Here is a 25,805-nt window from a genome sequence, read left to right as displayed (position 1 = left end):
AAAACTTTTTTAAGAGCTTCGGCTATTGCGCGAACATGAGAAATACCGCGAGACGAAAAATTTCAAAAATTATTTTTTTTTTCGGAGAGCCCACGGACCGTGGAAAATTTTTTTTAACTAACTCAACGCATAGGTTATTTAGCAAATTTATTAAGCTTCAATTTGTCTTTTTTTTTTAACCTCGTAGGACGATTTGTCGGAGAGATATCAGCCTTCAAACAAAAAATTATCCTTTTGACTTTGCTCATCGATATTTTAGGTACCAATGATTGCGCAGTAAATTGAAGGGTAGCGTTAAAAACTTGAATTAATCCTCTACGAGATGCTTTCATCATATTTTTGAAAAAAAAAAATTTTTTTATTTAACATCCAAGAGAAGTGAATACAAAAAAATGACTTCGTTTTTTGGTTTTTTAGTAAATCAACCGCTACTCTGTAAATATCGATGAAAAGACTAATGTTGCCAGGGACTTTTTTAGCTTAAAGTACAGTCGAATCGCATTATAAGTCCGCTTATAGGGGCGTAGGGAAATATAATTCTAAGAATTCCTGTACTCCCACTTCTGCTTGGTAGTTGAACGCCATAACTCACACTTCCCCTACTTTGCAAGCCTGTGAGTGTGTACATGATCATTTTGGAAGTCGTAGAGGGGGAATGTCTCCCAAGCAATATAAGTCGGCGGACTTATAACGAGCAGACTTATAACACGACTGGACTGTACCCCCGATAACCCTGTAAATTTTCAAATTGATCTGTCGGACCGTTCTTTGGGGGTGATCGATCAAAGTTTTGCTAAACAATTAGAGGAACAAGTTTTGTTTCTTTAATTATGTAATGATCATCAGAATATATGGACAAATAATTTTTTTTCGACTTTTCTTTTCATTTTTGCATTGGTTACTCAGTAAATGTAAGGGAAAGAGATAAAAAACGAAAAAATTTCCAAAAAATGTCAAAAAAAATCAAAGAAATTAAAAAAATTGAAACTTGTTTCTCGTGGTCGAAAGATTTTTTTAACATTTTTAGGAAATTTTTCGTTTTTATTCTCTTTTCCTCACATTTACTGAGTAACCAACGCAAAAATTGAAGAACAGTAAAAAAAAATAATTTTTTTTTTTTTGATGATCATTACACAATTAAAGGAACAAAACTTGTTCCTTTAATTGTTTAGCAAAACTTTGATCGATCACCCCCAAAGAACGGTTCGATATTTCAATTTGAGAATTCACAGGGTTATTGAGGGTACATTAAGCTAAGAAAAGTATCTGGCAACATTAGTCTTTTCATCGATATTTACAAAGTAGCGGTTGATTTACTAAAAAACCAAAGAGAAAAGTCATTTTTTCGTACTTACTTCTAATGGATGTTAAAAGTAAAAAAAAATTTTTTTTTTTTCCAAAAAATGATAAAAACGACATGTAGGGAATTTATCCAAGTTTTTAACCCCACTCTCAAATTTACTGTGCGATCATTGGTACCTGAAATATCGATGATTAAAGCCAAAAGGATAATTTTTTGTTTGAAGGCTGATACCTCTGCGACATATTATCCTACGAGGTTAAAAAATATGCTAAATTGAAGCTGAATAAATTTCCTAAATGACCTATGCATTGGGTTAGTTAAAAAAAAAAAATTTCACGGTCCGTGGGCTCATCGGAAAACAAAAAATTCAGGAATTTGTTGTCTCGCGGTATTTCTCATGTTTGCGCAATAACCGGAGCTCTTAAAGAATTTTGATAGAAATGCACTGAAACTAGAGATTTCAAGCTATCAACTGCTTGTCTTTAAATCTCGATACGATTATTTTTCATAAAGTTACAGCCTTCTAAAAATCTCAAAAAAATTTATAAAATTTTTTTGTTCCTTCAATTTTTCGCGTTTGTGTATATACATGTAATTTTAACATCACACGTTTATGATTTATTCGGTATTCACATAATATGAGTTAAGGAATAAAGTCGAGTCAATCATATTGACTGTGAGAATAAATAAAAGGAGGTCGAAGAAAAACGATCGGCGAACGCATCGTAATTCATAGGCTTATAGCATTGTTAGCGCATTGTTGTTGAATATCGTCGTAGTTTCACATATGTGCATTTAAACGATAAAAAAATGAGTGAGTTAGAGTAGCATCATCACACCACGATATATCCTGTTGCATATTTCACTTTGAGAAAGAAATAAAAACAAAAATAAATAAATAATAATAAATAAAAACAAAAAATAAAAAAAATCTTCTGGCTGTGGTCCACAGTAAGTATATAAGAACACGCGGGTGTGTAAATCAAACCTTTGCTGGCTAGATTGTAAATCTTTTGTAAGTACATACTGCTGATATAATTTACGCAGCCGCTTTGCGCTTTGACGGAGAATATAGTAGTTTTATTATTTGATGCGTTCATGTGAACTTGGTACTTTAATATTTAAGATTCATGTGAAATTATACATAAGTATCACGTTAATTTCTTGTTATATGTTACTTTGTAATATAGACTCAACATCTTCTACTCCGTATTTTGTGTAAGATGACTTATTTATCAATATTTTAATGCGAAAACTTTCATTTAATCGCGATTTTAAGTACACAATCACTACTTATGTGCACTCAACAAAAATTTACCATGGTAAATGAATCAATAAAGAAAATTCGCATGACTAAGAAAGATAATTCATTTGAATTCTAAGTGTTTTTATGATGTGTGAATAAGAGTAGTTGCTGAGAGATAGATTGAATAAAAAAATTATTGAGAGACTGGAGGTAGAATGCGAAAAGATGGGAGAGACGACAGGTGGGCTAATATAATGGTAAATGAAATGAGAACTCATGACTTCTTATCTACTAATACATCTAATCTGTCACTTTTAAAGGAGTTGTTTATTATAATTATTATATTTAAGACAAAAATAAAAAAAATGCAAGTTGTAATATTAATAATAGTTAACTTTTAATAATATTACACTGACGTTATTTAATGTGTATCAACATTCAATAATTAGTAAACTTAAGTTTTATTATATATATGAATGAAAAGAATACATATCGAAATGTGTATTTTAAAGTTTTGCTTGAGTATTTTTGGATGTTTTATATGGTGTAATATCACCAGCCACATCAGTATGGTATTAGGTTAAAATAATACAGTTACATACACTGTAAATAATTTGGGTGTAAAAATGGCCTCCGAAAACTTTACACGGTAGAGCAGTGTGAAATAACGGTGTAAAAAATTTTCAGTGTAGGTTATCCACCCGTGTTATTTCAACACAGTGTAATCTAATTGTTTTACACAATTTCGTGTTACTCGTTATAATTTTGATTAATGAGCAACAAATGATCATTGAACATTTTTAACTACTTAATCAATAACCCGACCAGAAAAAAATTTGTAAGAACTATTGGTACCCAATTGGGTTCCTAATAGGGAACCCAATGTTGGGATGTAACGCATAGGCCAAGATGATCCTAATCGGGACATCCCTATTGGGTCCTAATTGGGTATACCCAACTATTTCCCAATTAGGCATATCCTATAGGGTTTCAATTGGTTACACCCTACAGAAATTTGAGGCCAACCCAATAAAATCCCACTAAAATCCTAACATAAAAAAAATTTGCTTAAATACATATTTTATTTAAATCCTCTCATTACAGTACAATTTTTTTTTATTTATTCAATTTTCGTTATTACTATTAATTTATACTAGTGTTAACAAACAAAAAAAAATTAATTATTTCACAAATTCTCACTTTGCACGAGGCATAATTTTTATAACCTATGTTCACTTTACTAGCACTTTATTATTATTTTTATCAATTATATCAATCCCACTGCACTCGCACTTTTTTTATTATTATTTCTATCAATTAAACAATCAATAACCCATTGTAATTTCGCCAAAAATTTTTGTTTTTCTCACTCATTTTTTAATTTTACCAAACCGTTGATTAGTTTCCAATAAAAAGTTTTTCACATTGACAAACATTATTTGTAATTTGATTTACTGTATACTTAATACAGTACATTAAATTACAAATAATTCCCAATATACATTGTTTAGTAAAATTACAACACTTGCATTGTAATATTACTAAACTTAATGCATAATTTAAGCATACAAATATGTCGATTTGAAAAAAAAAAATTCTGACTCAAGATAGAAATATTAAGATAAATAATTATTTGGTGCGAGATAATTTTGAATTTCCAGATTTTTCCGGATTCGAGTTAACTTTTCTTTCTACGTAGTTATAAATTACAAGAATATAAGATAATTGTGAAATGTATTAGTAATCGATCTAAAAGTTGAAATTATTTTATAATATAAAAATTCGAGTGTGCCGAAAAACATTTTTTTTTTCGGCACCACCAGAAATTAATGAAATATGTAGAAATGAAAATTCTGTCAGAATATCGGCTCTTAAATTTAAGTTTTAGCGGCAGCCCATCGCATTTTTTGATTTTCGATTTAAATAACATAGGAAAATTTTTTTTTACAGTTTAGAATTCTATCACTCACTAGGGAATTAGTGTATTAGAAAAATCAATGAATACTTGTGTTGAAAATCTCGCTTTACAAAAAAAGTCTCTTATAATTGTTTGTACGTTATTTAAGGTTTACAGTTGGATTTATAGTAAATTTTAGGATTATTTGACTTTCGGCGAAACTATCAGACTTATCGTAAAATGTGATATAGTCTTTTATGTAAATTATGTCCCTTCCTATGTTTTATTTTTCACGCTGCTATAAGCAGCAGCGGAAGTAGTTCGATGCTCGCCACGAGATCGCGCCCACCAGTTGTAGTGTCCCTGGTAAGAAACTTATTTCAAAAGTGTTATATTCAAATGTTGGAAACGATTTTGGCACGAGTACTCCTCTGTTATTTGACAGAGTGATAACTTCCTTTTTTTGGTGGTAATATAGTAGATTGTATATTACATAATGATAAAAATATTTATCATCAATGCTTCCATGATTAATTTTTGTTAGAAATTAAACTTGGATTTGCAAAAAAAAAAATATTGTAATAAAAAGTATAAAGTTTCTAATATATGAAGAAAAATTTACAATTTATGTAATACATTATATAGGAATTTTATTATTTATAGTTCTATATAATTACATATAATTTTTGGATCTGATCTTATATGGGTGATTATACATGATCATATATGAACATTAGGATGTCCGTTATTTACCAAATTAGATTTTTTTACCTGACCATGATAAAAATCATTTATGTGTGATCCAAAAATAATAAAAAAAAAAATAAAAAAGTTTATTCTAACGCCGTTTAACCCTGCCTAAGTAATGATACATTCTCATTTTAGTACAATTAGAAGAATTTTATTACTTGCTTAAAAATGAGTGCACAGCAATGACTAATACCTATTCGTGTGGGAAATTTCCCGCTCTTCAAAAAAGGTCTCCTATGTTTTTTTCGTGAATCCAACTGTTTAAGAGATATTGAAGGTCAAAGTTTGATTTGTTTAAAAAAATTGGCGTTTTTGTTTGAAATTTGATAGCTCTCCAACACCCAGACATGAAATTGAGCGCTATAAATTTTCTTGTAGGAAATTTATTGCTCTTCAAAAAAGATTTCTTACACTTTTTTTGTTAATCCAACCATTTAAATGATATCAAAGCTCAAAATTGATAGATTTAAAAAATAATGTTTTTCGATCAAAATTCTATAACTCTTCAGAAAACGGATATTTACTCAATCTTTTAACAGTTTTTTGTCGGAAATTTACTGCTCTACAAAAAAAGTCTCTTTGATTTTTTGATAAACTCAACCGCTTAAGAGATATTTGAACTCGAAATAAAAGAATTTTTTTATATCATCAGAGCAAAATTTTGAGTTAGTTTAATAAGGAGGTTTAATAATAATAAGGAGCTTGAAATGGGCAGGAAGTTTTGGGGCTGGCCCACAGGGTCAACTGACAGACCGACTTTTTCCAGATAAATCAAAATGTACTGTACTAAAATGTGTCTAAAATCTTACAAACTTTTTTTCTTTATGGCTTCTTTTAATCATCATATCATGCCATCAAACTTGTTCGTTAGTTTAAACCATATAATCAACGAAAAAATCGAAAAAACACAGTTTTTAATCATTTTCTCGGATATTTTACATATTATTGCTCTGACCTAAGCCAAAACTCATTTAAATCTTAATTTCGATCACTGACATTGATTTCTGCCTCAATAAATTTAGTTTATTGAACATAATCGGAAATCCAAATTTAAAAACCGCTTGTTCATTAATGATTTTCGATTCGTAAACTTTTAAACTTTAGCATAAAGCGTAACTTGTTGGAGTTTGAAAAGCTCATAAAAAAACAACTGCATGCAATAAGATTTTCGAGCTCGAAGAGCTCGAAAATATAGTCACATTGATATTTTCGAGCTCCTTGAGCTCGAAAACAACGGAAAGTTTTGGAGCTAGCCCGCAGGGCCAACCGACGCCCGTATTTTTTTTTTTACTTTTCTTCCATTTTTGCATTGATTACTCAGTAAATGTGAGAAGAGAAAAAAAAATTTCCATAAAATGTCGAAAAAAGGAAAAAAAAAACGAACTTTTTTTGCGTTCGAAATTTTTGTTTTCTATCTTGTAGGAGATTTATTCAAATTTTTGACACTACCCTTCAATTAACTGTACGATTATTAGTAACTGAGATATCGATAATCAAAGCAAAAAGGATCCTTTTTCGTTTGTAGGCTGATATTTTTGCAAAAAATTGTCTTACAAAGTTAAAAAAAAACTGAATTAAAGCTGAATGAATTTTCTAAATGACCTATGCATTAGTTTAGCCGAAAAAAATTTCTGCGGTCCGAGAGCAATTTGAAATAAATAAAATTTGGAAATTTTTTGTCTTGCAGGATTTTTCATATTTGCGCAATATCCCTAGCTCTTAAAAAATTTTGTCGTAAATGAACTGAATGAGATTTCAAGCTATAAAATGATTTTTTAACAATTTTTATAAGATTATTTTTCACCAAGTTACAGCCTTGCAAAAATTACTAAAAAATTTATAGAATTTTTCTGTTCCCTTAATTTTTTGCGTTAGTGTACATAGTTATATATAATCATGTAGGGACATTCTTCATACATAATTTTTTTTACTCGGGTGAGCATGAACAATCATGAACAGACCTGATCAAGTCTGATCATGCCCGTTCATTTTTTATGTCTGATTAGGCCTGAAGACTTATGCCTGCTCATGTCTGATCAAATCTGATTATTTTTTCCCGGCTTATTTCTCGGTTTCATTCTTATTGTGAGAACTCGAGCGATTAACCCCGCATGGGCCTCTCAGTGTATTCGATACAGAAATCGTATTTTCAACGTATGAAGAATTTGATAATTCCACCTAACCTTTGAGACTCACTACTTACTTTAGACGTAAACCTTCATGACGTGTGGACTAGATTTCACGTCAACGGCTCCTTGTGACTCTTGATTGAAAGGTAAAGACGTAAGCCGAAAAATAGATGATGGTTCTTAATATTATAAATAATCTAATGTGCTGGATTTTCCAGGTTATAAATGTTTATTCATATTCAGCTCTATGGGCCCGTAGCATATATGTGCATATTTAGTCATATATGATCCATATGTGCCCATGCATGAACTATATATGACCATATATGACGATAAATATTTTATTAATTACAGGCTTTCATGGTCATGTATAGTCATACGTAACTATGTATGGCTATATATGGTCTTACATGATTCATATATGGTCATGCGTAACTTTATTAAAACGTTGGTATTTCATGTATGCTTCATATATGCCCACGTATAAACTATATATGGCCATATATGACCATATATATTTCATTAATCACAGACATACATGGTCTTTTATAGCCATACATAAGTATGGATTGCCATATATGATTCATATATAGCCATGTATAACTTTATAAAAACGTTCGTATGCCCATGTATGGTCATATATGACCCATATATGTCTATATATGTTCCATATATGCTTATATATGATCCATATATAATACATATATGCCCATCTTTGAATTATATACGGTCTTGTATGGCCATAAAAGTTCCATTTTTTACGGGACGAGAAATAGAAAATAGGAAAATAATGTTGTCTAAACGTCACACAGTTTATAATTTACGCGGGCTTGTGAGGAAGATTCATGTACTTCTAAAGCGTCAAAGGCTGCCGCATCTGGATGTTCATTATTTATATTACTTCAGTTCACAATTCTGAAGGGAATGATTCAGGATATATAGTTGGACGAATTCAGAATATAGTCAAGTGAAATTCTCTGATTGGATGAAACGTTGGCGGCGTATAACGAGGTGTCAGCTGAAGTTGCTGCCCTTAAAATTGTTAACACTGTACTTTACAGTGAGTGCGGCAAAAAAGCTCCGTTGGTATATACGGCAAGCTGGATATTACAAAACATCAATATCAAACCATGAAGCATCTTATAAAGGTCATATAAAAATTAGTGTTAAAGGTTCTTTATAACTCATCATATGTAAATATTGCTTAATTACTTGTTATGATACATATCATTACGATTAATAATCATAAAAACATTGAAATGTTCAAAATACTATTTAATGTCTAAATTAAATCAACATAGTTACCCGACTAGAAATTATCCCCAAACATACTTTAAAACCTCATTAGGTATTGATGGGGCAAGCCCGATAGGGTTATCCCTATTTGGATATGATTGGGAACATATCGGGTAAGCCCAACATTAAAATAAAAAATTTCGATTGGGCTCACCCTATTGGGATAGAATTGAGAACATGTTGAGGCGACTCAACGTCAAAATTAATAATTTGCTGTTGGGCTTACCCGATTGGGAAATAATTGGGAACCTGTTGGGAAAACCCAATGCTGAAATTAATGACTTGACAATGGGTATGCTCGATTGGGATATTTTTGGAAACTTGTTGGGATGACCCAACGTCAAAATTAATAACCAGCTGTTGGTCTTATTCAATTGAGAAAGAATTGGGAACACGCTGGGAAAACTAAACATAATATTAATAAAAAAAAATTTTTACTTTTGAAAATTTCAAATAATTTTTAAATGCAAAAGTAGATAGACAAGGAAGGTTCTGGATCATTTGGGGCAAGATGAACATGATCTGTTGTACCGACGGACGGCAAGTTGACGATTGATGATAAGGTGTCGGCTGTTGGTGTGCTTATATGAGGCCTTCTTGACACCATTTTGACGCTAATTGTGTTTATCTGGGGCCTTTGTGACATCATTTTGATGATAATTGACCTTATTTGGCAGTCTTTTTTCCGTCTGAGCTCATTTTTGAGCTTATCTAAGACCCTTTTGAGCTCATTCCGCCATTTTGAGCTCGTGTTATGGTAGGCGGCGCCTTGTGTATATTTGGCGCGGGAAATTTTGAAAAAAAATATATATATATATATATATATAATTTTTAATAATGTACAATTTATGTAAAATCATGTACAATTTATGTGAAATTATGTACAATTTCATTAATGACCAGAATGAGTTTTCAGATTGCCTATCAGGTTACAGGTTCTGGCCTCATGTTTGTGCTTAACCCCAGAGCTAACACTAGCGTTGCCTACTCTGATTAATGCAATATGTACGCGTAAATGTATGATTTGAAGTTTTATATATTGAAACTGGGGTATGTAAGGGTACATGCGAGAAGCATGCAAAAGCATGCCATCTAGTGGTATAGTTTCTCTCCCCTTTTTTTTGCTGATGATGACGTCGTCAGGCAAGTCTGAACTGTTTTTTTTCCTTTGTTCTATTTCTAACTGCGTAGTAAGATTTTTTAACTGCGCAGTAGAATGTTCTAGATGATGACGTCATCCGACAACTCTGGACTTGTTTTCGGCCTAAAGTGGGGATACTGAGCTGAGCGCTGAGCTCGAGAGCTCGCAGCAGTCAGTGTACATCGAGAAACGTTTCAGTTAACAGCCTGTACTAATGGATAAATTTAGTGAAAGTGAACGAATTTTTCTCTGCCATAATCGGCCATACTCTGATAACCTGGATGATATTATTGAATCGTTATTTGGTAACGTCCCTCCTGAGAAAATTGGTAAATTTGTTAACGATATAATTGCGTTTGCAAAAAATATTGAAATTATTAAAAGTGCGTGAGAAGTATCGTGTCCAGGCTATGCTGAAAAAAGATAGTTGGCAAAGAATCTATATGAAATTAGTGAAAAAACGGATAAACTGCAATTACGCATGCTCGGAACGTCATAAAAATGGCTCCTCAAGGTTCAAGGTATATAAAAATTATAATATCTTTCATTAACTAAGCTATAAATATTTATTAAATGATTAATTTTTTTTTATAGACTTCACGTATGTATGGATGAGCCTAACCACGAGGCCCAAATCGAGTTTGAAGATATAAGCGAAGAAAGTGATATTTTCGACGACAACGACGACGACGACGACAACGACGACACTGCTGCAATTTCAAATTCATATTATTTTAGAAACGCGAATGAAGAAAAAAATAAAGAATTGGCTATTTGACAGAAAGAAATAGAATTACAATTGTCTCATTGGAAGGAAATATTATTAAACTTCAAAGATCGCAAAAATTATGAACAAGCCTGTCATGAAATCACATTTATATTAAATAAGTTATTGTTTAAAGCTAACAAACCGCAATAATGGAATTAATAATTGATTTTGTTAGTTTTGAGATGCCTGATGGCAGATTTGTGATAAAAAACTTTGTGCTACTGATATTTGTGATAAAGTGGGTACATATGGACTGGCGCGATGTGAACATTGGTTGTTTGAACCACCTTTGGATCAAGTTGATGTTGCTGTAATGCAGAAAAGTGTTGATCACCATAAGCAACACCATTCAATATCATGGATAGCCGGTTTGCTACCATATGAGTTATTGAAAGAAATTCTTGAAATTATGATTAAACATACACGATACTTTGACATACAAGGTGAACAGAAGAAGAAATGGCTTGAAGATCTAATTGACCCGGCTGTACCAATTATCGATTTAGAAAAAATGGAATTTTTCTCACTCTATCAAAAGAACGATTTCTTGAAATATCAATGTCCATATTATGCTTATCACTTAAAGAAATTGAATACTTCATGTGCATTTCAAAATGTCCAAGAGTTTAAGAGATGGTTCTGGCATTTTTATGGAATTCAACCAACCTACGAGAAGTCAGTTCAGATCTTCAATCAATTGCGGAATCTACTTTGCATGGATGATCGAGATATCGCATGCTTTGATGAAACATTTATCCTTGAAAATGCAGCCCAGCAGATCAATTTCGTTTGGCACAAACTACCAGAAGAATTAAGAAATAATGAAAAATTGATTGGCTATCAAAGGTGTCGGGATCATTATATTTTCCGTGATGATATTCCTGATAGCTTTGCATATCCATTTCGAAAAGATTGCTCTAACTGTATATTTTAAGGTTAAGAAAAAAGACTATATTTTATGTAAGACTAAATGTATATTTGAAGTTAAGAAAAAAAAACTATATTTTATGTAAGACTAAAATGTATATTTTTAGGTTAAGAAAAAAATATCTATAATGTATATGAGATTATGTGAAATAAAAAAAAATATTTAAGGTTATGTAAGACTTAAATGTATAATTTTTAGGTTATAAGTAATAAAAACAATATATATCAATATAATAAAAGTTCATTCATTTATAAATGTAAATTTTTTAATCAATACAGGTTCAATAATTATATTTAATTTATTAATTCTTTGTTTAAATCGTTCTGGATCTCTTGCTGCTTGTTCCCATTCGCCTCTTCTTGCTTGTTCGTGTGCAAATCTCCATACCTACATGTAATGTATGGTTGGCGTTGGATTAAATTTAACAGTCTTCATATTAGTTTTCATACGATACTGCTTATAAGATTATACTCGACTATACGATCATGTATAATGAGACAATAAGCTGATGTCTGCGCATGAAATTGATTTGTAGATTCATATTCCAGATAAATGTTCACTGGTCCAGATTTTATCGATTCGTTTTGTTTCGAGCAATCGGTAACATACAGTGGTGCTTGTTCCAAAAATTTCTTCTTCGTTAACAGTGGCTCAGGTTCTTTGTTGTAGTATGAAGTTTGAAAACTTATATACATGTCATACAACAGAGCATATTAATTGTTTGTGATGTTGAGGTTTAAATTCCCATAAGGATAACTCTGAGAGTTTAAAAATAATTTTATATCTCTGATGTTGCAGTGATCAAATACGCTGGCATTTTTAGTTGCATCATTTTTTCTTGCTGTTTGAAATCGAAGGATTACAAAACGTGGTTTCTCGAGCTGCGTAGATGTTTTGACAGCCCAAATGTGCTTCGAAGTATTAGGTAATAGTGGATACTCATACAGCTCCCAAGCCCGGAAACTGATTGAGATAGCTGGATCACTTGTGATATAATTCAAAGCTTCAATTTTTTGTTTATCAGCCATAGTCACATATGGTACAATCCACTCGATTTTTTGTATGTTGACCAAGGCAAAGAATTTTATCACAAATAATTTTAAGAACTTATGAATCGTAAAAACATCAACATGTACTCAACATTCAGCAACTTGAAGGCGTCAATATGTGAACGTTTTAATCGAACACTTAAGACTAACATGTGGCGTCAATTCACCGCTCATGACAATTATAAGTGGATCGATATATTGGAAGATTTAGTACACAAATATAATACTAGAAAACATCGTATTATTCAACTGGAAGCTATTGATGTAACTGCTAAAAATGAGAAGCAGATATTTGAAAAAATATACAAACCTCTTCAAGCTCAGCGACAAGCACGAAAAAATAAATTCAAAGTTGGAGACAAAGTTCGAATCAGCAAGTACGAACATGTGTTTGAAAATGGCTACACACCCAACTGGAGCACTGAAGTGGCTCGGCTTCGACAGCTCTCACAACACCTGGATTGATAAATCAGACCTGTAAACCTTATATTTTATTGTAATAAAGAAAAACAAAATTTTTAATTGTACATATACATTTTTTTTTATTTTCAAACCTTAAAACTAATTTTACAAAAAAAAACTTAAATATAATATTTACGGCTACGTAACATTTGACCCGAAGACAAAATACCCGCGACAAAATATCCATCAACTAAAATACCCGCGACAAAATAACCGCAACCAAAAAACTTAATCCTTACATATCATTATTATTATTATTATTAGAATATTTATTATTATTTTTACTAAACAATATCAAAATTATCTCTGATTTACATAAAAATGGATAATTTATCATTAATGAATTTACTCATAATGTAAACAAATATTTTAAGTCAAAAAATTATAAAAGAATACAAAAAAATGTCAATTAAACGTTATAAACAATAATTAATCATCCTTAATTTATGATTCACAGTAATGTTAAGTTTGGAAAATATCGATACATTGATCTTAGGTACGCAATACATTGGCTACATTTTTTAAGTATTGTAACTTATTATTAGGATCGTATGCAGCTACAACATTCTTTAAACGTGCATCATATTCACGGTAATTACGACGACGTTTAGGTAATGATACACCAGTATCTTGATGATTTAATTTTAATTCGACAATAGTCTGCTCAGTTCGCAATACACTTATGAACTTGCTTAAATTAGCGTGATGAATGCGAACCAAGGCATTAAACGAATGATGCCATCCCTCTATTCCATTATTGGATTTCATTTCTTCATTCATTACACTATCGTAACAATTCCACAACTCAATACTAAACATCAGAGCAGAACGATCAACTTTGTTCCGTTTCAAGACACCGATCCACGTAGATTCATAATAATCCAACAATCCAGATAATCGTTGTTCATTCTCGACATAAAATTCACTTTTTACAAGCTCGTCGTAGGCTTCTTTTACATCGTTAGGGGGGACAAATGCCAAAAACATTAGCATTTTTATATTCTGAACGACACGTATGTTTTTATTATACCACTGTTGTAAACCTTCACTTTGCACATGACGCCATATACATTGAGTATGATGGAAAAAGCATCCACTGACGTCGACATTTTCAAATACAGTCTTAAACGCATTAATATAAGACAATTCAAAGTCGGTTAACATCCGACGTAAAGTAATAACATCAGGCATTAGTTCTTTTATTTTCTTCAAAATCTTTAAATAAGTAGACTGAGATTTACTAGGTGATAATACGTAAACTAATGGCAATGTGTGTCCATCAATGACTCCATGTAATGAATATAATTGCTTAAATATAACTGGGACTGATCGAAAAGTGCCGTCGCCACACCAAATTTCACATTGACTTAATTTAATTAAATTGGAAGCAGTGAAAAAAATCAAAAATCGATTTTTATTTCCACCACTATCATACTGTAAAAATAGTTGGTTCTTTTCAGTCATTTTCAAGTCATCACGTAATATGAAATCAGATACATTGTTTCCATCAACTTGAGGTATTATTTCATGACGAGCACGCTGGACCAATCGCTGCATTGATGCAATTCGACCCAATCGAGCCATTACAGGAGAGTTAGCATTTTTTACAGTGTCAGCAATTACTTGCAATGGATTATTGTCACTATTAACAGCACGACGCTTTAAATTTGCTCGAATAACTTTGGCCTTAATATCAGTAATATCCCCAGCATGTTGATGTTTAGGAACATCACCAATAATTGAACCTATTGAAATAAATTTGTTAATAAAAATATAAATTATCAAATAACAGTAGCTAACATAATATAGAAAAAAAAAATACCGTTCTTTTCTTGTGACGTGGTGTGAATTATAACAGAGCAAGCCATTTTGCGGTTATGTTCACAACATCGCCAAGTAACGCTACTTTTATTGATGCTTTTACACGAATACGAATAACCTTTATAAATAAGCAATTTTTTTCCCTTTTGCGATTTAACAAATTTCAACGACATAATTAAACACAAAAAAAAATTGCATATAATGTTAAACCAAAACGAAAGCACGTGAAACAATAACGAGATCAAATATATTATAATGTAACTTAGTATATTATCAATTTCAGACGATAGATGGCAATATTGGAGAAAAAAAAATTACTGATCAAATACACCCTAATAGCCACTTTAGCTTGAAATTGACGGACGAAACTTTTGAAATTAAACGGCCGCTAAAGCAAACTGTGCTATTAGGATAGAATCAATATATAATATATCGATATACTTTTCAGTTGATATTATACCAACAGGTGGTCATTAATTTATAAACATCATGGTTATATTAATTATCAATTTTATTACTATATTTTGTCAGAAAACTATTCGATACTTTCGGACACATTCAACCAGATACCTATCAAAAACTTGTCAAAAACACTCAATTAAGATAATAAAAAATTTCAATTAATAAAAATGTAATTCTTTATTTTTTTTTTTTTTTTTTTTTTTTTAATAACATAACGGTTATTTTGTCGCGGGTATTTTAATTGACGGGTATTTTGTCGCGGGTATTTTGTCACGGGTATTTTGATTGACGGGTATTTTGTCGCGGGTATTTTGTCTTCGGGTCAAATGTGTCACCAATATTTACATTTTTTATTTAAATACGTTCTCTTTTATTTTCAAACTAATTTACATAAGCTCTCTTTTTTCAATTTACATCATCATCGTCATCATCTACAATTATTTTCTTATTTTTATAACCCCATGGTAGGGTTTCATGACTGTCATCAATGAGCTGGCGCTTATCATCAGCCCAGCTCAATGCAATTTTATTTTGTGCAATCGTCTTCACATTATGTTTGTTCGATTTTATTAAATATTTTTCTTAAAATTATTTGTTATAAAATTCTTTGCCTTGGTCAACATACAGATTTTTTGGTACACGTCCGTGTTGAAATATAGATTTCATTGCACTAGTGACATCACTGCCACTTTTACTTTTAATCGGTACAGCCCAAGCATACTTTGAAAAAATATCTATGACAGTTAGCAGATATTTGTTTCCTTTATTCACTATTGCATAAGGAATCATTTCAACTAGATCAGCTTGCCAAGTCTCATCAAGTGCTCCTATGTCAACATGACGACGTTGGTAATTTCTGCGTGCTGGTATGTGCAGTTCATACGCTATTACTGATTTTTTGTCCTCCATTGTCAACAAAAATTCTAGCTTCCAATTCTTTTATTCGCTGTGTATTTCTAATAATTAATTCTTTTCGTGACTTTATACGTTTTATTATATTTTTTAATTCTTGATTTTCTTTTTTTAAAAGCTTCACAGCAGAATCCAGTGTTACCACTTGAGAGTGCAAGTGTGAAATGATCTCTGACTGATCATTCCTCATACTATCATACAATAGAGACAGCTCTGTGTGTACAATATCACGTGCAAATTTTACAGTTGCTGCATCACTGCCTTGAGCTGGTTTACCAACATGACACAGTCTCTTGCTCTCAACATCATACTGTCCATCAACAGTTATTTGAAATCCTCGTCCAGGTGGTCCTGGTGGTCCACTGATTGCAGCACCAGTTAGTAGTGACCGTCCAAAAATATCGATACTCATTTTTGCTCTTTTCACTTCAACAGTTGGCGTGTAAATGACATAAATTTGATGCAGTCGCTGCTAATAAATTATTCCTGCTTCTCGTAGCTCTTCGATAATTGATATGATTTCATTGGTGTGACTTGGGTTTCCAGCTGCTTGAGATGTCATGAGTAAACGAAGACGGTCGACTAGCTTATTTGGATCATCCCACTAGACATAATCCATACGTGCTTTTTTTCTTTTTCGCAATCATAAAATCAGGTAATCCTTTACCTCTTGATAAGTTTGCATTTTTAGCAAGAAAATCAGCAATATAATTATAATACTTGATTGTCGAGTCTTCATAAAAACTACCATCTGGCTTATAATTTTTTCTATGAGCGTTTGTCATCTTTATAATTTCAAGATATTCATTTTTATCATTTTGTGTGACTTTCGAATCATCAGGTGATTTTTTAAAATAATAATTCCAATAAACCAGGAGTCACTGAGTAATTTTCATTTTTTATATTAATCTCAGTATCATTAAAAGTTATTTCAGAATCACCAATGTAAAAATCATTGTAATATCGACGGACACCATATCTCATATCTATATCTCTACATTTTTTATGCACTTTAGATAAATAAGACTTTATTTTACTGCTACCTGGCTTAGCAGGGGTACTGGATGCAGCAGGGGATATTTGTGTTTCTTCCAGAGTTCTGCTTCTATCTTCAGAGATAATACTATCATAATTACTTGCATCATCAAGTTCTGTGTCATTATTCACCGTCGAATTATTTTTTTTAACTTCTTCTTTGACTTCTTGTTTGATTTTGGATGATTCGACTAGACTCCGCAGAGGTGTAACAATAGGCTTGAACATTTCCCCCATTGTCTTCTCAGCTGTGTCTTTAACCAACTTGAGCATTCTGTGCTTCCGTCGGATAGCATCACTAGCCTGAGACATCTGATGTAAGACATCTCGTTGCTTTGAAAGTTCCTCAGTCTTCATGATGATGCGTTAAAGTTCACTTAATCTCTGATTAATATTCATCAAGTACAAGTTAATTCATACTAATAAAGCAGTCGAATCCTTTTCTATATCTTCCGCTATTTAGCTCACTGTCTTTGTCAATCACTACAAAACCATATTTACCATTCCAACATGCTGAACACAAGTCTTTGAATAAATTGTATGACATGTCAGTATTTACATGATCATCATACATATGTTTTAAGTTCATCTCATCTTGACGAAAGAGAACTATAAAATTTGCATTGTCGCGTATCAGATGTTTAGGGATATGGGTACAAGTCTGACAGAGATAAAAACTGTCAACATCTTTATGTCGACCCATACAAAAGTATGCTCTGATATGATCTTGTTTTTCACAAGTGACATCATCAAATATCATCAATGAGTTTGGTTTTGCATCTTCCGGTTTCAGTACTTCTTCGTGCTCGTTGAATGTAAAAAACTCAATACCTTCTATTGGTTTAACTAGTGATTCTAAAAATTTATATTTCGGCTGGTTCAGAGATTTTGAGTAGAGATAGATATTATCAAATCTTAAGCCGTTAGGGTGTATGATGAATGAGAGCAGAGCATTTGTTTTTCTACAATTTGATGGACCACAAAATATAGCACGTACACTGTTTGGCAATAAAGCACCGTGTGTCTTGACTTTTTTTACTCCTGTACCTTGAACAATTTGATCAAAATTTATTACTAGCAACTTGGCCTCTTGACTTTTAAACTCCATGTTGATAGTTTGCGATCACAAAATTAACTCACTCAGCGAGCTATAAGTATCAGGTTTTATATCGTTTTAAGTTAGTCATGATGCTGCTACTATGGAGAGCAGACGTGTAGATACCAGTGATAGAGGTTTTGTAAACAGTATAATCAATAAGCTACCATTTGAACTACATATACCTGGATACCAGTACTGTGGATCAGGCACAAAGCTAGCCAAGAGATTAGCTCGTGGAGATCCTGGAATTAATCCTCTGGACGCTGTATGTAAAAAACACGATATCGCATACTCATATAATCGTGAAAATTTGGCGGCACGTCACGAGGCTGATCAAATACTTGCTGAGAAGGCGTGGCAACGTTGTCAAGCAAAAGACGCTTGTGAAATTGGTGAAAAAGCTGCTGCGTGGAGTGTAAATAAAATCATAAAGATGAAAAAAAGATTCGGAATGGGGTTGAAGAAGAGAACAGCTGGCAAGAGAGAGCCTAGCAAGAGAAAGACTGGCAAGAGAAAGACTAGCAAGAGAAAGACTAGTGTAAAAAAACAAGTAGCATTAAAACAAGTTGTCACAGCTGCTAAAAAGTCCATGACTCAAGGAGGTGATCCAACCAAAACAGCGTTGAAAGGAGCTCGTCAGGCAGTTAAAAAATCTGGTGAGAAAAAAAATATCAGGCTGCCACGAATTTTACCAGTTCCATTTAAAGTTGGTGGTGTACTACCATTTTTAATACCACTTTTTGCCAGCCTGAGTGTAACAGGAGCTTTGGCTGAAGGTGCAGCTGGTATAGCAAAAGCTGTGAATGATGCAAGTGCTGCAAAAAATCGATTAGAGGAGAGCAAACATCATAATTTAAAAATGGAACAAATATCCATGGGTAAAGGTTTATACTTGAGACCTTACAGACGTGGTATGGGCTTATACTTGAGACCATATCCGGTAGGCAGAGGATGCGAGTCAAAAAACAAGTAGAGCTACCGCATCGAGCACTCACAAACATCGATTTACTGAAATACGCTTAAGCTCTGAAAATTCCAAACTTTCGTAGTGTTTTTATGAGAAATGATTTACCTGAAACTGGACCAAGAAAAAATGAATCAGCTATTATTAATCTTGATGATAAACTCGGACCTGGTACTCATTGGGTTGCATACAAAAAAAATAATGATAAAGTTGTTTATTTTGACAGTTTTGGTAATTTACAACCACCGCAAGATCTTATGGAATATCTCGATGTTGGTAGTGTAAAATATAATTACAAAAAATATCAGGATATTGATACAATTATATGTGGACATTTGTGTCTCAAATTTCTCACTGGACAACTATAAATTGGTGTAACTCTGTGTACAACACATCAGTCATGGCTGAGTCATTTACATTAACGCTGACGGGATCCACATCCGTGTTGGATGCCAACTACTTCCCTCCAATTGAATTATCACCAACTAAAAATTATGTTCTGGGACTTGTAGAGTTATTAACATTTAACTCAATACCCAATATTGATGTTGGTGCTAATAAATTCTATGTCTCTTATCCTGTAGATAATATTGATATCGAAAAAATTGATACAAATAATATTGATGAGAAAAAAGTAGTCAAGAAAAAAAGAGTTAAAAGAAATGCCACAATAATTACAAAGTTTGATGATAATATCTTAGTAACTGAATATGACTCAGTGAGTGAAAATATAAGAGCTGAAAAATATAAAACTGTTGAAGAGAGAGTCTTGACAATATCAACAGGAAGTTACGAAATCACTGACATTGAAAAATACATTCAAAAGAAATTACAAAGACTCAGCATCAGCATAAGAGCCAATAATAATGAATTGAGAAGTGAAGTTAAGTGTGATAAATTTGTAAATTTTCCACCTCAAGATTCTATTGGTAGACTACTGGGATTTACAAATCGAAAGCTGACACCACATGAAACTCACTCATCAGATTTACCAGTGAAGATATTAAAACTCAATGCTCTAAGAGTTGAGTGCAACATCACATCAGGCGCTTATATGAATGAGTACAAAGTTCACACTATTCATGAATTTTTTCCAAGTGTACCACCAGGATATAAGATTGTTGAATTGCCAACTCACGTCATTTATCTGCCGATCGCCGTACAAGCAATACAAAATATCAGACTGAGAATTGTTGATCAAGACGGAAAACTGGCTAATTTTAGAGGTGCGACGATAACCATAAGACTGCATATAAAGTCTATAAAATAATGGGTATCGTGTATGAGACAAAGACTGGTGCTAGGTATAAAACAACAGCAACATGGTCGAGCAACATCAGTCACCGAGTACCTCACAAGATGTTAACACATCAGAACGCTCAGTTTCTTCGGAGCCTAGAACTGAATTTACGTGGAAAATTAAGAAAATAAAAATTTATTTTTGTTGTTTGACGTGTACACGACCATGGCAGCGGGAATCTTAAATATTCAACGACAAATCATTTTTGATGAATCGATTACGCACTATGAAGCACATGCTCATCTCCCGTATGCTTCATCAACATTTAACAACAGCGATGAAATGAGAATTGCCGTTCAACATCAAGATTTATGTCTACTTCCAAGTAAAAGTACACTGCATGTGTACGGAAAATTCACAAAATCTGATGGTACAGCTGTAAGTGCAACTACTCACATGGTAAACATGACAGTATGTCATAGGTTTAAAAAAATATGCTACGAGCTCAATGGTGTTGAGATTGATCGTAACAATAGTGTTGGTTTCACAAGTCTCATGAAAGGATATACATCACTGAGTCCAGCTCAACAAAATACACCAGAAAATTCAGGCTGTATTGTGGATTAAGCTGTCAACAAATTACACAATGACAATGGCTACTTTGATGTATCTATACCACTGAGACTTTTGCTGGGATTTGCTGAAGATAACCATAAAGATGTCATCAATGCTAAGCATGAATTGATTTTAATAAGATCAAATTCTGATATGAATGCCTACGTTGTGGCTACACCTGCTACTGGAGCTCATGCTGAAGCTGTTAAAATTACGCTGCAAAAAATCGAGTGGATTGTACCATATGTGACTATGGCTGATAAACAAAAAATTGAAGCTTTGAATTATATCACAAGTGATCCAGCTATCTCAATCAGTTTCCGGGCTTGGGAGCTGTATGAGTATCCACTATTACCTAATACTTCGAAGCACATTTGGGCTGTCAAAACATCTACGCAGCTCGAGAAACCACGTTTTGTAATCCTTCGATTTCAAACAGCAAGAAAAAATGATGCAACTAAAAATGCCAGCGTATTTGATCACTGCAACATCAGAGATATAAAATTATTTTTAAACTCTCAGAGTTATCCTTATGGGAATTTAAACCTCAACATCACAAACAATTAATATGCTCTGTTGTATGACATGTATATAAGTTTTCAAACTTCATACTACAACAAAGAACCTGAGCCACTGTTAACGAAGAAGAAATTTTTGGAACAAGCACCACTGTATGTTACCGATTGCTCGAAACAAAACGAATCGATAAAATCTGGACCAGTGAACATTTATCTGGAATATGAATCTACAAATCAATTTCATGCGCAGACATCAGCTTATTGTCTCATTATACATGATCGTATAGTCGAGTATAATCTTATAAGCAGTATCGTATGAAAACTAATATGAAGACTGTTAAATTTAATCCAACGCCAACCATACATTACATGTAGGTATGGAGATTTGCACACGAACAAGCAAGAAGAGGCGAATGGGAACAAGCAGCAAGAGATCCAGAACGATTTAAACAAAGAATTAATAAATTAAATATAATTATTGAACCTGTATTGATTAAAAAATTTACATTTATAAATGAATGAACTTTTATTATATTGATATATATTGTTTTTATTACTTATAACCTAAAAATTATACATTTAAGTCTTACATAACCTTAAATATTTTTTTTTATTTCACATAATCTCATATACATTATAGATATTTTTTTCTTAACCTAAAAATATACATTTTAGTCTTACATAAAATATAGTTTTTTTTTCTTAACTTCAAATATACATTTAGTCTTACATAAAATATAGTCTTTTTTCTTAACCTTAAAATATACAGTTAGAGCAATCTTTTCGAAATGGATATGCAAAGCTATCAGGAATATCATCACGGAAAATATAATGATCCCGACACCTTTGATAGCCAATCAATTTTTCATTATTTCTTAATTCTTCTGGTAGTTTGTGCCAAACGAAATTGATCTGCTGGGCTGCATTTTCAAGGATAAATGTTTCATCAAAGCATGCGATATCTCGATCATCCATGCAAAGTAGATTCCGCAATTGATTGAAGATCTGAACTGACTTCTCGTAGGTTGGTTGAATTCCATAAAAATGCCAGAACCATCTCTTAAACTCTTGGACATTTTGAAATGCACATGAAGTATTCAATTTCTTTAAGTGATAAGCATAATATGGACATTGATATTTCAAGAAATCGTTCTTTTGATAGAGTGAGAAAAATTCCATTTTTTCTAAATCGATAATTGGTACAGCCGGGTCAATTAGATCTTCAAGCCATTTCTTCTTCTGTTCACCTTGTATGTCAAAGTATCGTGTATGTTTAATCATAATTTCAAGAATTTCTTTCAATAACTCATATGGTAGCAAACCGGCTATCCATGATATTGAATGGTGTTGCTTATGGTGATCAACACTTTTCTGCATTACAGCAACATCAACTTGATCCAAAGGTGGTTCAAACAACCAATGTTCACATCGCGCCAGTCCATATGTACCCACTTTATCACAAATATCAGTAGCACAAAGTTTTTTATCACAAATCTGCCATCAGGCATCTCAAAACTAACAAAATCAATTATTAATTCCATTATTGCGGTTTGTTAGCTTTAAACAATAACTTATTTAATATAAATGTGATTTCATGACAGGCTTGTTCATAATTTTTGCGATCTTTGAAGTTTAATAATATTTCCTTCCAATGAGACAATTGTAATTCTATTTCTTTCTGTCAAATAGCCAATTCTTTATTTTTTTCTTCATTCGCGTTTCTAAAATAATATGAATTTGAAATTGCAGCAGTGTCGTCGTTGTCGTCGTCGTCGTCGTTGTCGTCGAAAATATCACTTTCTTCGCTTATATCTTCAAACTCGATTTGGGCCTCGTGGTTAGGCTCATCCATACATACGTGAAGTCTATAAAAAAAAATTAATCATTTAATAAATATTTATAGCTTAGTTAATGAAAGATATTATAATTTTTATATACCTTGAACCTTGAGGAGCCATTTTTATGACGTTCCGAGCATGCGTAATTGCAGTTTATCCGTTTTTTCACTAATTTCATATAGATTCTTTGCCAACTATCTTTTTTCAGCATAGCCTGGACACGATACTTCTCACGCACTTTTAATAATTTCAATATTTTTTGCAAACGCAATTATATCGTTAACAAATTTACCAATTTTCTCAGGAGGGACGTTACCAAATAACGATTCAATAATATCATCCAGGTTATCAGAGTATGGCCGATTATGGCAGAGAAAAATTCGTTCACTTTCACTAAATTTATCCATTAGTACAGGCTGTTAACTGAAACGTTTCTCGATGTACACTGACTGCTGCGAGCTCTCGAGCTCAGCGCTCAGCTCAGTATCCCCACTTTAGGCCGAAAACAAGTCCAGAGTTGTCGGATGACGTCATCATCTAGAACATTCTACTGCGCAGTTAAAAAATCTTACTACGCAGTTAGAAATAGAACAAAGGAAAAAAAACAGTTCAGACTTGCCTGACGACGTCATCATCAGCAAAAAAAAGGGGAGAGAAACTATACCACTAGATGGCATGCTTTTGCATGCTTCTCGCATGTACCCTTACATACCCCAGTTTCAATATATAAAACTTCAAATCATACATTTACGCGTACATATTGCATTAATCAGAGTAGGCAACGCTAGTGTTAGCTCTGGGGTTAAGCACAAACATGAGGCCAGAACCTGTAACCTGATAGGCAATCTGAAAACTCATTCTGGTCATTAATGAAATTGTACATAATTTCACATAAATTGTACATGATTTTACATAAATTGTACATTATTAAAAATTATATATATATATATATATATATTTTTTTTCAAAATTTCCCGCGCCAAATATACACAAGGCGCCGCCTACCATAACACGAGCTCAAAATGGCGGAATGAGCTCAAAAGGGTCTTAGATAAGCTCAAAAATGAGCTCAGACGGAAAAAAGACTGCCAAATAAGGTCAATTATCATCAAAATGATGTCACAAAGGCCCCAGATAAACACAATTAGCGTCAAAATGGTGTCAAGAAGGCCTCATATAAGCACACCAACAGCCGACACCTTATCATCAATCGTCAACTTGCCGTCCGTCGGTACAACAGATCATGTTCATCTTGCCCCAAATGATCCAGAACCTTCCTTGTCTATCTACTTTTGCATTTAAAAATTATTTGAAATTTTCAAAAGTAAAAATTTTTTTTTATTAATATTATGTTTAGTTTTCCCAGCGTGTTCCCAATTCTTTCTCAATTGAATAAGACCAACAGCTGGTTATTAATTTTGACGTTGGGTCATCCCAACAAGTTTCCAAAAATATCCCAATCGAGCATACCCATTGTCAAGTCATTAATTTCAGCATTGGGTTTTCCCAACAGGTTCCCAATTATTTCCCAATCGGGTAAGCCCAACAGCAAATTATTAATTTTGACGTTGAGTCGCCTCAACATGTTCTCAATTCTATCCCAATAGGGTGAGCCCAATCGAAATTTTTTATTTTAATGTTGGGCTTACCCGATATGTTCCCAATCATATCCAAATAGGGATAACCCTATCGGGCTTGCCCCATCAATACCTAATGAGGTTTTAAAGTATGTTTGGGGATAATTTCTAGTCGGGTAACTATGTTGATTTAATTTAGACATTAAATAGTATTTTGAACATTTCAATGTTTTTATGATTATTAATCGTAATGATATGTATCATAACAAGTAATTAAGCAATATTTACATATGATGAGTTATAAAGAACCTTTAACACTAATTTTTATATGACCTTTATAAGATGCTTCATGGTTTGATATTGATGTTTTGTAATATCCAGCTTGCCGTATATACCAACGGAGCTTTTTTGCCGCACTCACTGTAAAGTACAGTGTTAACAATTTTAAGGGCAGCAACTTCAGCTGACACCTCGTTATACGCCGCCAACGTTTCATCCAATCAGAGAATTTCACTTGACTATATTCTGAATTCGTCCAACTATATATCCTGAATCATTCCCTTCAGAATTGTGAACTGAAGTAATATAAATAATGAACATCCAGATGCGGCAGCCTTTGACGCTTTAGAAGTACATGAATCTTCCTCACAAGCCCGCGTAAATTATAAACTGTGTGACGTTTAGACAACATTATTTTCCTATTTTCTATTTCTCGTCCCGTAAAAAATGGAACTTTTATGGCCATACAAGACCG

Source organism: Microplitis demolitor, chromosome 3 (assembly GCF_026212275.2).
Source record: "Microplitis demolitor isolate Queensland-Clemson2020A chromosome 3, iyMicDemo2.1a, whole genome shotgun sequence".
Taxonomy (NCBI): domain Eukaryota; kingdom Metazoa; phylum Arthropoda; class Insecta; order Hymenoptera; family Braconidae; genus Microplitis; species Microplitis demolitor.
Note: the sequence above shows the minus strand (reverse complement) of the source record.